The sequence below is a fragment of the Bombus flavifrons genome, chromosome 2, assembly GCF_040668555.2.
Source record: "Bombus flavifrons isolate JBK064 chromosome 2, iyBomFlav1_principal, whole genome shotgun sequence".
In the NCBI taxonomy this organism is placed as follows: Eukaryota; Metazoa; Arthropoda; class Insecta; order Hymenoptera; family Apidae; genus Bombus; species Bombus flavifrons.
In genome coordinates this window covers 14745469-14757932 of record NC_138443.1, presented here as the reverse complement: position 1 = coordinate 14757932, position 12464 = coordinate 14745469, and the positions used below count along the sequence as shown (strand labels likewise).

The window sequence follows — 12464 nt, the reverse complement described above, 5'->3', positions numbered from 1 at the left end:
TTCAAATTGCGCATATCGTTCTCTGTATGTGTGATGTCTCTACGTAACGATACCAAGCTTTTTCAATTATTCGAAATGGAGGAAACGTACAATGAAACGTTCCACATAATGAAATTTAGAAGATATTATTATTTCAAAATTATATTTCACAGAATATTTATTATTTAACACTTTGAACTGTTCACCTTTTCCCTCTTACATTTCCACTTCAATTATGCTCCAATTCGAGATACAAACCACAGTGCAGTAAAACTTTCTACATAATGGAACTTAAAAGATACTTCACAGAATACCTATTATACTGAATACTTTTTATAAATTATTATAGTCTTAACAATTCGTAAAAGCCATACATATTTACTGGCTCACGTCTCCAGTATAATGTTTCGATCTGGAATAACCGATTTCAGGTCTGATTAGGCGATCGATTCGTGCTTCCTATAGAAATTTACTCGGCCACAGCCAAATTACCGAAAGTAATTTACATGGCCTAGATAATACTCGCTGTTATCCGCTCGACGTGAATGGAAACAGTCACGCAAGTGTTAAATTGGAGGATGAACAGGGCGGGCAAGAGTTCACGTTCTTGAAGTGGCATTGTGAGAGGGTTGCATTGTTGCGATTCGATGTCATCCAACATCATATCACTAGTCGGTGTTCTTTTATTTCAATGTGTAACGATAGAAAATAGGGTTCTTGTTTAAATAAAAGATTAAATAAAATTTGTATCACAGAACACGATACTGTTTCTAATCTCGATATTATAATCATTAACCCTCTCAGAACCGAAATGTTTCCTACTTTGTAGGAAAGATTAGTTTCCTTTTTAATTATGAATAATAGAAACACATCTTTTCAGATGGTTTTGTTGTAATTGAAATTCTAAGATCAGTTTTACCGAAGACATATATCTATTGGTTAACTAGTACCTTACGAAACAATCTTTCTTATGGGCTGAAAACAATTTAGTCCCAAAGAGGTTAATAATTAATAATTATCGGATTTTAAAAAATAGCAAGATTGGCATGAATTTTATGTCGAATTTTTTTTAAATCGCGTTTATTTAACATAGTTAAGAGAGCTTGAATTATTGTTAAACAATATTTGGAAAGACATTACGAAAGTGCTTAAAATAGAAACTCTTGGTATAGCTAAAAAGATAGCTTGGATATTTACGAAAATTTAATAAACTAACAAGATTTTTATTAGAAGAATGTGTTAACGATTGATCGGGTAAAATCAAATGCTCGAGGAAGCAAAATGGGAGCAAGAAAGTATCCATAAAACTATAGACTGTACATCGATAGAGGCAAAATTAGATTTTACAAGAACGTTCTTTAATCGTAGGTATCGCGTTTTAGTTTAACGAACATTTTGCAATTTTATTACATGCGGCTGCTCGACTATGATAAACCGCAGCCGCTGCCTACGCGTTTTTCTTAAAATAGAAAACTTAAAGAATAGATTATGCACATGATTTTACATTGATAGACAACACCGATACATATTGAAGTACACTGTTATACGCTATATTTGGTATCATATTTGTCTCGTATCGTATTATATCACATTGTATATTATTCGCTATTGCCTACGGTTATCCCAATAATCTGAAAAATTTGTAATTCTATAGAAAATAATGAAGTACAAACAAAAGCCATTAATCTAATCTATTAGCAATTTAATTATGAGGAAAAATTAGAAAAGTATCATATTTATTTACACGAATTATTTGGTTCCTTTCAAAATCTATCGACTAAAATATCCAAAATATTGATTTCCACGTTTCTAGCAGCGACATGTTGTACCAAAATTTCAAATTAATGCTTATACACGATGTTATACAGTGTATAACGCTGTATGTACTGTCGTATACCGTGTAACTGTTACATTGATTTTCCAATCATTAAGGAGATGCACCTATTTAATTGTGTTAATGGCATCATTAACCGTGGGTGTAAGTAGGTACTAACCACAGTGTACCGAATCATGAGTCGAGCTAAATTTTGGAGGATAACTGTAACGGCGGATGACATGGCAAGAATTTACTGCCCACCTACTCAAGAGTCGATGACGAAAACGCTGACGTCATAATCACGGTGATATAGCAACATGTGGCCCCCGCACAGATCTGATTTACGACCTTTACTAAACAAAATTTTGATGGCATAAAAAGGAATTAAATGTTATCTGTGAACGTGTGGCGTGATAAAGTTCATTTAAAATAGAAATTAACATAAAAATGACGGAAATCGACTGATGTAGAATTTTTAATTAAGATTATAATATAATAACGCAACAATTTTAACGTGTAAAAATGTATCGTTGGATCGTGATATATATAAGTTGATCGACTAATTTCATGTTTAAGGACGTTGAATGTTTGTAGATCTTTCTCAATGAAGAATTCGCAGGATTTCAGAATCATTGATAAATATTAATTCACGTGTTTTATAAACAAGGATAGAGAATAAAAGATTGAAAATCAGTATGGATATCAGTATTAAAATTAATAATCTGTAACAGGGATTTCAAGTTTCGCAAAGAAAACAGAAACTGAAACTCTAATCGACTCTAACTCTGAAACAAAAATTTAGAAACTGAAAATTGAAGTTAATATTTTCCGACGCTAAGGAAAATGGTAAAGATTTTCATATATAGATAGTAAAAGAGATATAAAACCAGAAAATCTTCTCTAATACAATCTTTCTAGAAAATTCAATTGATGTTTCGTAATAAAAAAATACAAAAGGATATAAAAACATTGACTTAAATATATAAAATGGACTGTCGAAAATATTCAAATTACTTGCACAAAAAGCATAATAAATCAGGTGAAGTTCTTGTTAATCGACGCGATATTGTAATCGAATTTCCATCCCTCCGCAAATAAAAATATACAAATTCTACTTTGTATCCTCCTAAAAATTGCCGAAGGACCCCGTAAGAGCTACGAAACCAGTAAAAACGTCTTATCCAATTCGCCTTCAACTTTCTTCGCTCCCGACATCCTTAATCCCGTCTTGACCTTCAGCCGTTCTCGTTCTCATATCGAGTTCCCTTTAAAGTTGCTCGCTCGAGAAGAGACACCTGCGAGTGAGGAGATTCGGTAACGAAGCCCGGCCCACCGAATACCTATGTATATCGATTGACGATTAGTATCGTGAGCGTAGAACGAGAATGAGTATGTGAAGGTCGAATCAGGTCTTCCACGTCAGCGGAAGTCGAGTTTCTTTCCCCCAGTAATTTTTATTAAAGTAAGAAGAAGCTGTGACGATTGGAATGAATTATAGCATTGGATAGTAAAATTTTAACTTTGATTTGGTTCGACTACAACAAATCTAGATACGATCGATTTATTGATAAATATTTGCGTCTATAATGGATATAATGTCGATATTGTACAAATTAGAGATACATTTGTGGTAGAAATTTGTACATAAAGGTCATCAATTTGACCAATATTATTTTCTAGATAATATTACTAATATTACTAAATATTTATTTGTCTGTAGCAAATATACATGTGCGAGATCGTATAGGATGTATATAATATGAAAAATATGTAGCACGTTCAAAATAAAATACTCGTTATGATATTTCGAGAAAGAACGCAGAAAGAAAAGAAACACTTTCAATATTTAATAATAGCCATTGAAATTTATTTCGTCTTAGAGTTTCTGAATGTTGGAACAGAATTCAATTAGATATAAATACCTGGAGCATATTTAAAAGGACGTCTTTTGTTGTTAATTAAACTTTATCAATCGCATCGATCTGATTTCAACGAATTTTATTCTCACGTACATTCAAATCGTATATTAAATTTCGGAAGAGTGGAAGACTATTAAAATTTAACTAATTAAATTTCCTGCTACCAAAATCTAGATCTCTGTTTCACAGCAAAATTATTAGGAGTCCAAAGAAATATACAAAAATATTAAATCTATTTAATATTTGACCTATGGCTCTGATTTTCCATCATTCTCGTCTTTCGCGTTTTATTTTAAGTTAAGTCAAAATTATTAATCCAGCAACTTGGAAGGAAGTCTCGTCTTCTTCACGAGTGTTGTCCTCGATGATTCGTAACGATAATTAATGCATCGTACTTGTTAATTAAACGCGGTCCATAATTTATCTCTGACCTCCCAGCGAAACGGAGGTAATCAAGTTGATCAACCATGAAAGGTGAATCGTGTTTACGCGTCTGGAGGCCACGATGCTACCATGTGTTTATCTAGCACGCAAATACATACGTGCGATCGATCCAGTAGTGACCAAGCCGAGATTCGTTAATAGGACCAACGTTAAACTGAATTATCGAGTCGCAAATGAAATTTATCGACAAACTGTTGGGCGTGATTTGTAACATTGTAATTATTCTATACACAGGTGAAATCTGTAAATGAATTAACATGTGCACTGTGTAGTGTGTATCATAAGGCGTTCAAAAAAAGGAAAAAGGAGGCTCGTTTCTGCTGGAGCTCTGGAATCTACAGAAATAAAGATAGACACGAATGGCTTGCTGCCTCTATTCTCTTCCTTTTTATCATTCCTCTCCTTAGGCGCTTAAATTTCAAAAACATTTTCCTAAATAAATAATTGGGTGACGTACGTATTTTTAATAACAGAACGATATAGAAATCGGAACATTCTAAGTATATATATATATCTATGCATTGTTTTGTATCAGATGTTAAATTATTTTGCGAAAAATATTCTTCGTTGTTGATCACAAAAATAAAGGTCCCTCCAAGCCGATTTTTGCTTTTCCCGCATCTTCTATTACGTTCGCCGCACAACGATATTGTGCAAAGAGAAAATATTGACACAGTAGTCGCACTTCTATATTACTGCGTAATATATTATCTCCGCATTTCTCAACGGGAAATCTCAACAAAGGAAGCTTTTCCTAGTATTAAATTACGTAAACAAAAGGAAACAAAGGAAAGATAAAGGATGAGGACAGAAAATATGTGCAATTTTTTTCAGTACTCTGTACCGCGGATCTAAAGTCACGAGCTTGCAAATCCAATTCCTAATAACTCAGACTCTAAAACTCAAGCCGTAAACTTCCAACGAAGCTCGAGCTTTTAGACCCTAATCATCAACCGTTGGGTCCTAATTTAAGATTTCAGATCTCAAACCTGTCCAAGTCTAGGACCTTAAATTCTCAACTCTGCGACCTGTAATATTATGAAAACTTTGCTACTTGATCAAATAACTCTCAAACATTTTGTAATAATAATTTTTATCTCGGAACTTTGAAAAATCTTACGCATACTGTAGTGTATTCTGACCAGTGTTTAATCGCATTGGAAAGTTTTTGATCGGTTTGTAATTGGCTAGAAACATTCACTGGAAAACGAGATACTTATACATCGATACAACCGGATACTTGACTAAACTAACATACAGTAGCTGAAGAGATATTGTATGCATCCACCGTATCTATTATAGCGTTTACGTACTAATGAATTAGATGATCTACTAGTATTCTAACACGACAAGAAAAATTCAATATGAAAACGAGATATTGAAGCTGATAAAAAAAGCTACTTCATTAGAAGATAATGGGACGTGTATATATTTTCTATAGTCACTGCATACAATAAACCAGTTGCTTATCTATCTCGATCGCTCAAACATATTCTCTATGATGGAACATGTTCTCTACGAATATTCAATGGACCAAGCAGGATGTACGATACAATTTCGTAGGGAAACAGGAAAGGAGAAAAAGGAGAAACAATCGGACCAAACGGAGGTGGCGATAACAGCGAGAACGATGAAAAAGAGCGTGAAGTATCACAAAAAGGGGCGAATAAAAGATGAGAATAAAAATAGAGCGACAAAGAGAGGTAGATGGAAAGAAATACGCAGGGACGGAAAGATAGATAGACGTAGAAGGGGTGAAGGGTAACAAACGAATGGCAAAGTTGGCCTTGATCGAAACTCGGCCGCATCCAAGCGGAAGCTTCATCCCCTATCAAGCGACCCCTGGTCTCTGTAAATCCGTGTACTTTTCTGCTTCCCATTCGCAGAATCTCTATCGTGTTCGCCACCCCAGTTCCAGCTTTTCGACTGTGAAAAAAAGCCTGTTTACTTCATTCTGTTCCTACTTTTTTGAAAGAGTTTTTGCTTTCGTCTGCGATAACGACAACGATTGTCTCGCGACGCTGTGTTGGCTTCTAAAAAAAAAAAAAAAAAAAGAGGAAGAAAAGAAAAGAAAAAAGAGAAAAAGGGGGTCGACTGTGGACGCTTTTCTCTTGGTTTGATTAAATTCGAGCCGTCAGATCGATAGATCGCATATTTTCTTCTGTGCCAGTGCGTCTTTGCTTCGAAGATTGAATAGACCTTCGCGAGAGTTTAATGATTTCCTCTCGCGATTCCAGCGGAGCGTATCTGCTCTCCACTGGTCTATTATCCTGCACAACTCTCGAATGGCCACTATCTGGCGTGCATTTCCAACATTCGATGAGCCGGAAATTGCAAGATCGTGACGAAAGTCCATAAATTGTAATCGCTTACTGCACATTCTTATCATATTTATCACTGAAACTGCTAAATCAGTCAAAATGGTTGATATCGCAATTTTTTTGTTTAGAATTATTATATTAAAAACGTACAGCTTTCGCTCATACATACTCGTTTATTTTCATCATATTGCTTTAACATCGACTGACCATATGCAACATGTTTCGGTATTAAAGGTAGACAGCGTTGATCCCAGTGTTGAAACTAATTTATGTTAAAAATACGGATCGATCTCGATAAGAATCTGATGTTAGTTTGTATTTTTATATCAACATTTTCAGAAAAAGATTTTGTAAAAATATGTGCTGAATTTATTTATTATCTAGAGGTTATTCTACTAGGGATAAAAAATATAACGTGTTATTTAAAAAAAATACAAAGGTGATCTTGAAGTTTCCTACACCCACGAAAAAATTATCCCTCCATACAATAGAATTTTTATAAATAAAGTCTTTCCATATCTCTGTAAATAACACAACTAATTAAAGGGATCAAAATCAATGATCCACAATACTATAGTACTTAAAGACCATAGGGAAAACATGATAAGTCTATTTTCTTTTTCTTCGTTTCTCTACTTTTGTATCATTTGTTGACTAAAAAGAAGTATTCTAATATAAAACAGTTGAAGAAGGGTATGACCTAATAAATTCGAAGAAATAAAAAAATTGTAGTAAATCCACAAGGTTTTGTAAGAGATGAATACATCAGTTTACATGTTAAGTTAATTTAACTAATCCCGCACGATATGATTTAATTAAAATTGGCTCAACATTATATACTTTGCGTTATTACCAGTTATTACCATTACCATACACTGTACAAAGATAATTTGCAACACCATCTCCCAGATATTATTGAAAATATGTCATTCGTGGAAGAAAATATAATATTTCAATAAGACCGGAAGCCAAAACACACAGCTAGAAACGTACAGAATTGGTTGGGAACTCAAAAATGTTTGGTTTTGCATTGACCTGTACAAAGCCCAGACCACAACTCCATAGAGAATCTATGAGGATTATTAAAAAGACGAATGCGTGATTCGCATGATTCATCGCCATCATCAATTATGGAATTGCATAATAGAATTCAGGAACAATGGGAACAAATACCTTCGGATTATTATCAAATTCTTGTAGAGAGTATTGCAAGACGTATTAATGCTATTTTATAAGCAAAAGAATTGTGGACGAAATACTAATACTGTAAATATTGGACTTTTGATAACGTGGTGTAAAAATGGGTTAATCAATTCCTTTTACTACAGATAAATAAAGAAGATTCATACTGTAAAAGAATTTTTTACATTTTCTCTAACCACGACAATCGTATGTGTTACATTTATTTTCCATATTAATTATTGTTTATGACAATAGATAATAATTTACAGAAAAGCTGTTACTATTGGCTCAGTTTTGCTCCTCACTGCATATCAAGACGATAAATTATAATTGGACTTGTGGTAACTTTTCGATGAGGAAACTTTCGTTGCCAAAAGAAAAATCGAACATCGATTTTTTGGTAGCTATTAAAAGATTTCGAGGGCGTATCAAATCGAGTAATGTTCCTTTTGCATCGTCTTCGAAGAAAACATACTGTTATAAACCTTTGACATATTTCGAGGATAGATATAGATGTGTATCATCGAAAAATCTGGAGTAGTTGGCTCGGCACCAAATTACTGATGACACCTTACTCACACGAGCACCGATTTCTGTCTAATCAGCGACTCTCGATCATCCGGCTAAATGGTCCGAGCTATCTGCTACGAGAGCGATCTCGAGAACTTTAAATTACACTGTCAACTTGAAAACTTGATAATTCGTCGATAGCACACATTATCTATTATGCAAGTTATTGAGAAAATTTCTAAATCTGCAAAGATGAATGTATTTAAAAGAGTGTAGAAATAATTTCGAGTGTGTTTAATCGTCAATTTCAATTGTGATAAAGTGTAAAATATAAAACACCACTTGAGTATAGAAATAAAAGTTCGAAAATATATCAGAAATTCCTTTTCTGCCTCTCTAGAGATTTTAAAACGAATAAAATATTCTAAATATAGATGTCCATCCTAAATTTATTTAATCTGATTTCCTACATTTATGTATCACAAGACATCGATTCTGTGCTATATTAATTATGCATCATTTGCATATAAAATAGAGCATAATAATCACATTCTATTTTCTTATCTTTTTATGTTCATATTCTTCTACGTTTATAATATTTTTAATTCATACGCATATGGTAAGAAACTAAGAGAATTTTTCACATTTTGAACCTGAGTAGTAAAAGTTATATGCGAGCACTTATAAATAGCAAAATATTCATATCGTACACAGAATATTCACGTCCGCACAATATCATATAAAACATGATCGAACAAAAGGGGAAAAATAGACACAAACTAAATAATTGCTGGAAAATCATTTTCCAACATGTATAATTTACCTCTGTTTTAACCGCATACACGTGGCGGAATCAAACTTTGATCTCGAAATTACTTTTTATAAAAATGTTGCTCTTTTCCTGTTTTCAAGACTTGGGAAAGATTCAAACGCAAAAATAATTGCAACCACGCGATCGTTAACCAAAACTTCCGTTTCTTCCTTTTCCCTGTACTTTCCGACCGCGTTTCCTTTCCCACAAAGTTAACGGAGCCACAGAACGTAATGCTCGAACGACGTGTGTTTTTAACGTTGCAATTAACGAGAAAGTGGCGAGAAACGTATTCAAGCCAGAGGTAAAATATAACATATTTTTTCTTTCGTTTTTACGAGAAAATTATTGAGACAAACGTAACTATTATTTTAATCGAAAGCAGAAAATTAAATGAATCAAAAATATTAATTTTTGAGTGATCTGGTTACACGAATAATTATTACGAATGATTAACATTTCTTTGTTTGTACTGATGATCATATTATGGGATATCTCTTTTTGGTCACCAACAACCATTATCAGTGGTAAAAATATTTGGTAGTTATCAATGTTTCTTAATGTTTCCAATGTTTGTCAGTAAGTAATCATTATTAAGGGTGAAAACTTTTTCTTATTATTTTCCATCATTGTCAATTTTTACTAACACTACTAGTAATTAATATGGTCATTATAATTGCACTTCGACCGTAGGAATCCAATTTTAATGTGTTTCCTCTAGGTATTATTTATTATCAGTAATGTTAACAGAAATTGACGACGGTTGAAAGTAGTATAAAAAAAAATCTTTTACTATCAAAATGTAAAAAGTTGGTATAAAAAGAAATTTATACCATCAGCAGTATAGTCAGTGCAAAAAGTATTGGCATACATATTTTATATTTCATTTTTGTAGTATCAAACTGTTCTAGTTATAATACGAGATTTAATATTCCTAAGACCTAATTAATTAGGGTGCAAATGCTGTAATAAATACAATGAATAAACAGAGTGTTCAAATACAGGTGTTTGAAAATTTAAGGGATGATTCTTGATGTCGAAATAAGACGAAAATCAAGAATAAAAAAATTGCATTTTCGGCTTTGTATTTTAGTTATTGACAATTAAAAATCGGTCGAAAGATCCCTGTATGCAGGCAAACCTCCTTACATGAACGAAATTAGGTCAGCCTAAGCAACGGGGTGCACAGGGATCCTCAAATCTAACGATACGTGGGCAGCAGCTTACCTCGTACAAGTCGTAGAGAAGAAGGTTATGACATTTGAAGACGTAAACCATTCTGCACGACGTTCTGTAAGAAAAATCCTATATTAAACATTATACCTGCCTAGTCAATAAAATCCATAAGAGCATACCGGAAACCGTTTCATGGAATTTCCAAGTAAACAGGATTAATGTTTCCTCCAATCCTTTGCCTCCATAAATAATTAATAAATAATAGTCCCGCCCATAGGTATCCACAGAAAAGTCACATACGCATTAAGTATTCTTAAAATGCTACTAAATGTGAAAATGAACTCTATCTTGGATGAACCATGCACATTTTCCACACAAATTTCTGATCGCTACATATCACAATATTTACATATATACATATACATGAAACAAATAATGAAAAAATCATTTGTAATGGTTATTTCTGATCAGAATCACTTAAAATCATAAGATACGAATTGCTATACTATACCTTTCTTAATTTTGGTTGTAACAATTATGGTCCCTGGTTGGAACGAAACGCAGTTTGCGTATATGTATAAAGGCGTGACCGGAGAAGCGGCATTATTCGCATGTCTGGCCAAGTGGCACCATTTGGCATCAATAATTTCACCCTTTTTCCTGTGAACTAATGGTTTCCTGTTCGCCTTAGACCCTCGTTTCGTCCCGAAAGCTCAATTTCCCTTTTATATTCGCCCCGAACCCGTTGAAAATTGTCGAAAGACTCCGCTGACTTCCAACTTTTCCAACCCAGGTTTGCTCCTCGTTTACTCATTGTCACGAAATCGGCCAAGGAATTATACTCGGCGCCGTCCGTGATAATGCATGCTAGATTTAGCATGAAATCGATATTCTCTTTGAGAAACTTCGCCGTTAAATATGTAGGATCTTCTACCACATTTTTATTCCATACTTCGTGCTTTTAAATAGCTCGAAGTTTTGTAAGTATTCTTAATGCATTTTTTTTTTATTTATTAATGAATATTGCTAAACTTTTTTGTAATAAAAAAAGCAGCTAAAACTAAGTGTAACAATATTATATAAATTTATACGTTTATACATATTTTGGAATAAAATATCGTAGGTTGGATTCACTCGAAAATTAATAGTTAACATAATCAACGTTACCAATCAATTAAATTTAGAGTAATCTGAATTAATGTGTAAATTATTATGTTTTTGTGCTTACTTCTGAAAGAAGCTATATCTATTCTCATTCCTTTTGGTATCTAAATATATAATGAGAATGTTCATTATATCCGATTACAAAAGGCAAATGAAAACGACGAAGAAAATTTTCCATTCAATTTCCAAATTTTTCCACTATACTTTATGACATAATGTTCTCAAATATAAAAAGAACGTCCTCCTTTATTTCTCTGTGGGAAATCTCACTGACGGTATGCGTAATTTAGTTCATTAAAAATTCTATTATCTTTTTAAGAAAAGGGTAAATGGAATTCAGCATCGGAAGAAAAGAATGAAATATTCTTAACAAGTTTTCTCTGACGAATTCATGGATTAGATTGTCTCGTATCTTTTATTCGATATAAAGAGGAATTTTAAATGAGGAAACTTTATCGACAAAACATGAAACTGCTGTATATGTGTATATACATATATATGTACGATATGTACTAGATAGAGCTGAACCGAAGTTAAGTAAAACATTTCAATGTTTTGGTATTAATATATAAACGCAATTTAAATTTTATTGCGTAAAATATCAGACTTTTAAATTCACCACTCACTTTTTAATCGACTCTTGTGTTCTTTTACAATATTCAAGATGGAGTTTCGTAATTTATAGATAACAATAACAAAGGAGTATTGAGACAATACTCAAAAGCGAATATTAAGTATAGAGTTTATAGGTGAATTAAATTATAATAAAAGTAAGAAATGAAATGTTACACTAGGTAATTAAAAAGTATAAGACAAAAATATGCGTGACCATTTCTATACGAAAGAAACATTTACATGTACATACGTAAATATTTCCTGCTTTTACACATATGTATGTATGTATATTAGTACGACCACGATCGATTATTAATATTAATGTATGTATAAATTCTATTAAATATATTTTATTGATATTTTATTGATAATATTGATTATTATAAAAATCAATATTAATACTCACTAAAAATTAATATCAAAAGCATTAAAACGATCTTGACGCATGATCTAGGTCACATTTGGTCGAGTTATCGATAAATCGAGAAATATCGCTGTGCTCGATTAATCGAGAATCTCGATAATCG

At 32.7% G+C, this 12464-nt stretch overlaps 1 protein-coding gene across 2 annotated transcripts in view; it reads right to left on the bottom strand.

The window, feature by feature from the left end:
• Positions 1 to 12440, bottom strand: part of LOC138189879 (sodium- and chloride-dependent glycine transporter 1) — a 36690-nt gene extending 24250 nt beyond the window's left edge. Inside the window, exons 1-3 of one of the 2 annotated variants that reach the window (XM_069132145.1) lie at positions 12344 to 12440; positions 10670 to 11025; positions 10210 to 10273 (exon numbers count right to left, since the gene is read on the bottom strand). The gene's annotated coding sequence lies outside the window, so the exon portion shown is untranslated. Of the gene's footprint in view, positions 1 to 10209; positions 10274 to 10669; positions 11228 to 12343 lie in introns of those variants that run through there. The other variant, XM_069132144.1, reaches the window with a different exon arrangement.
• Between the last annotated feature and the right edge of the window lie 24 nt (positions 12441 to 12464).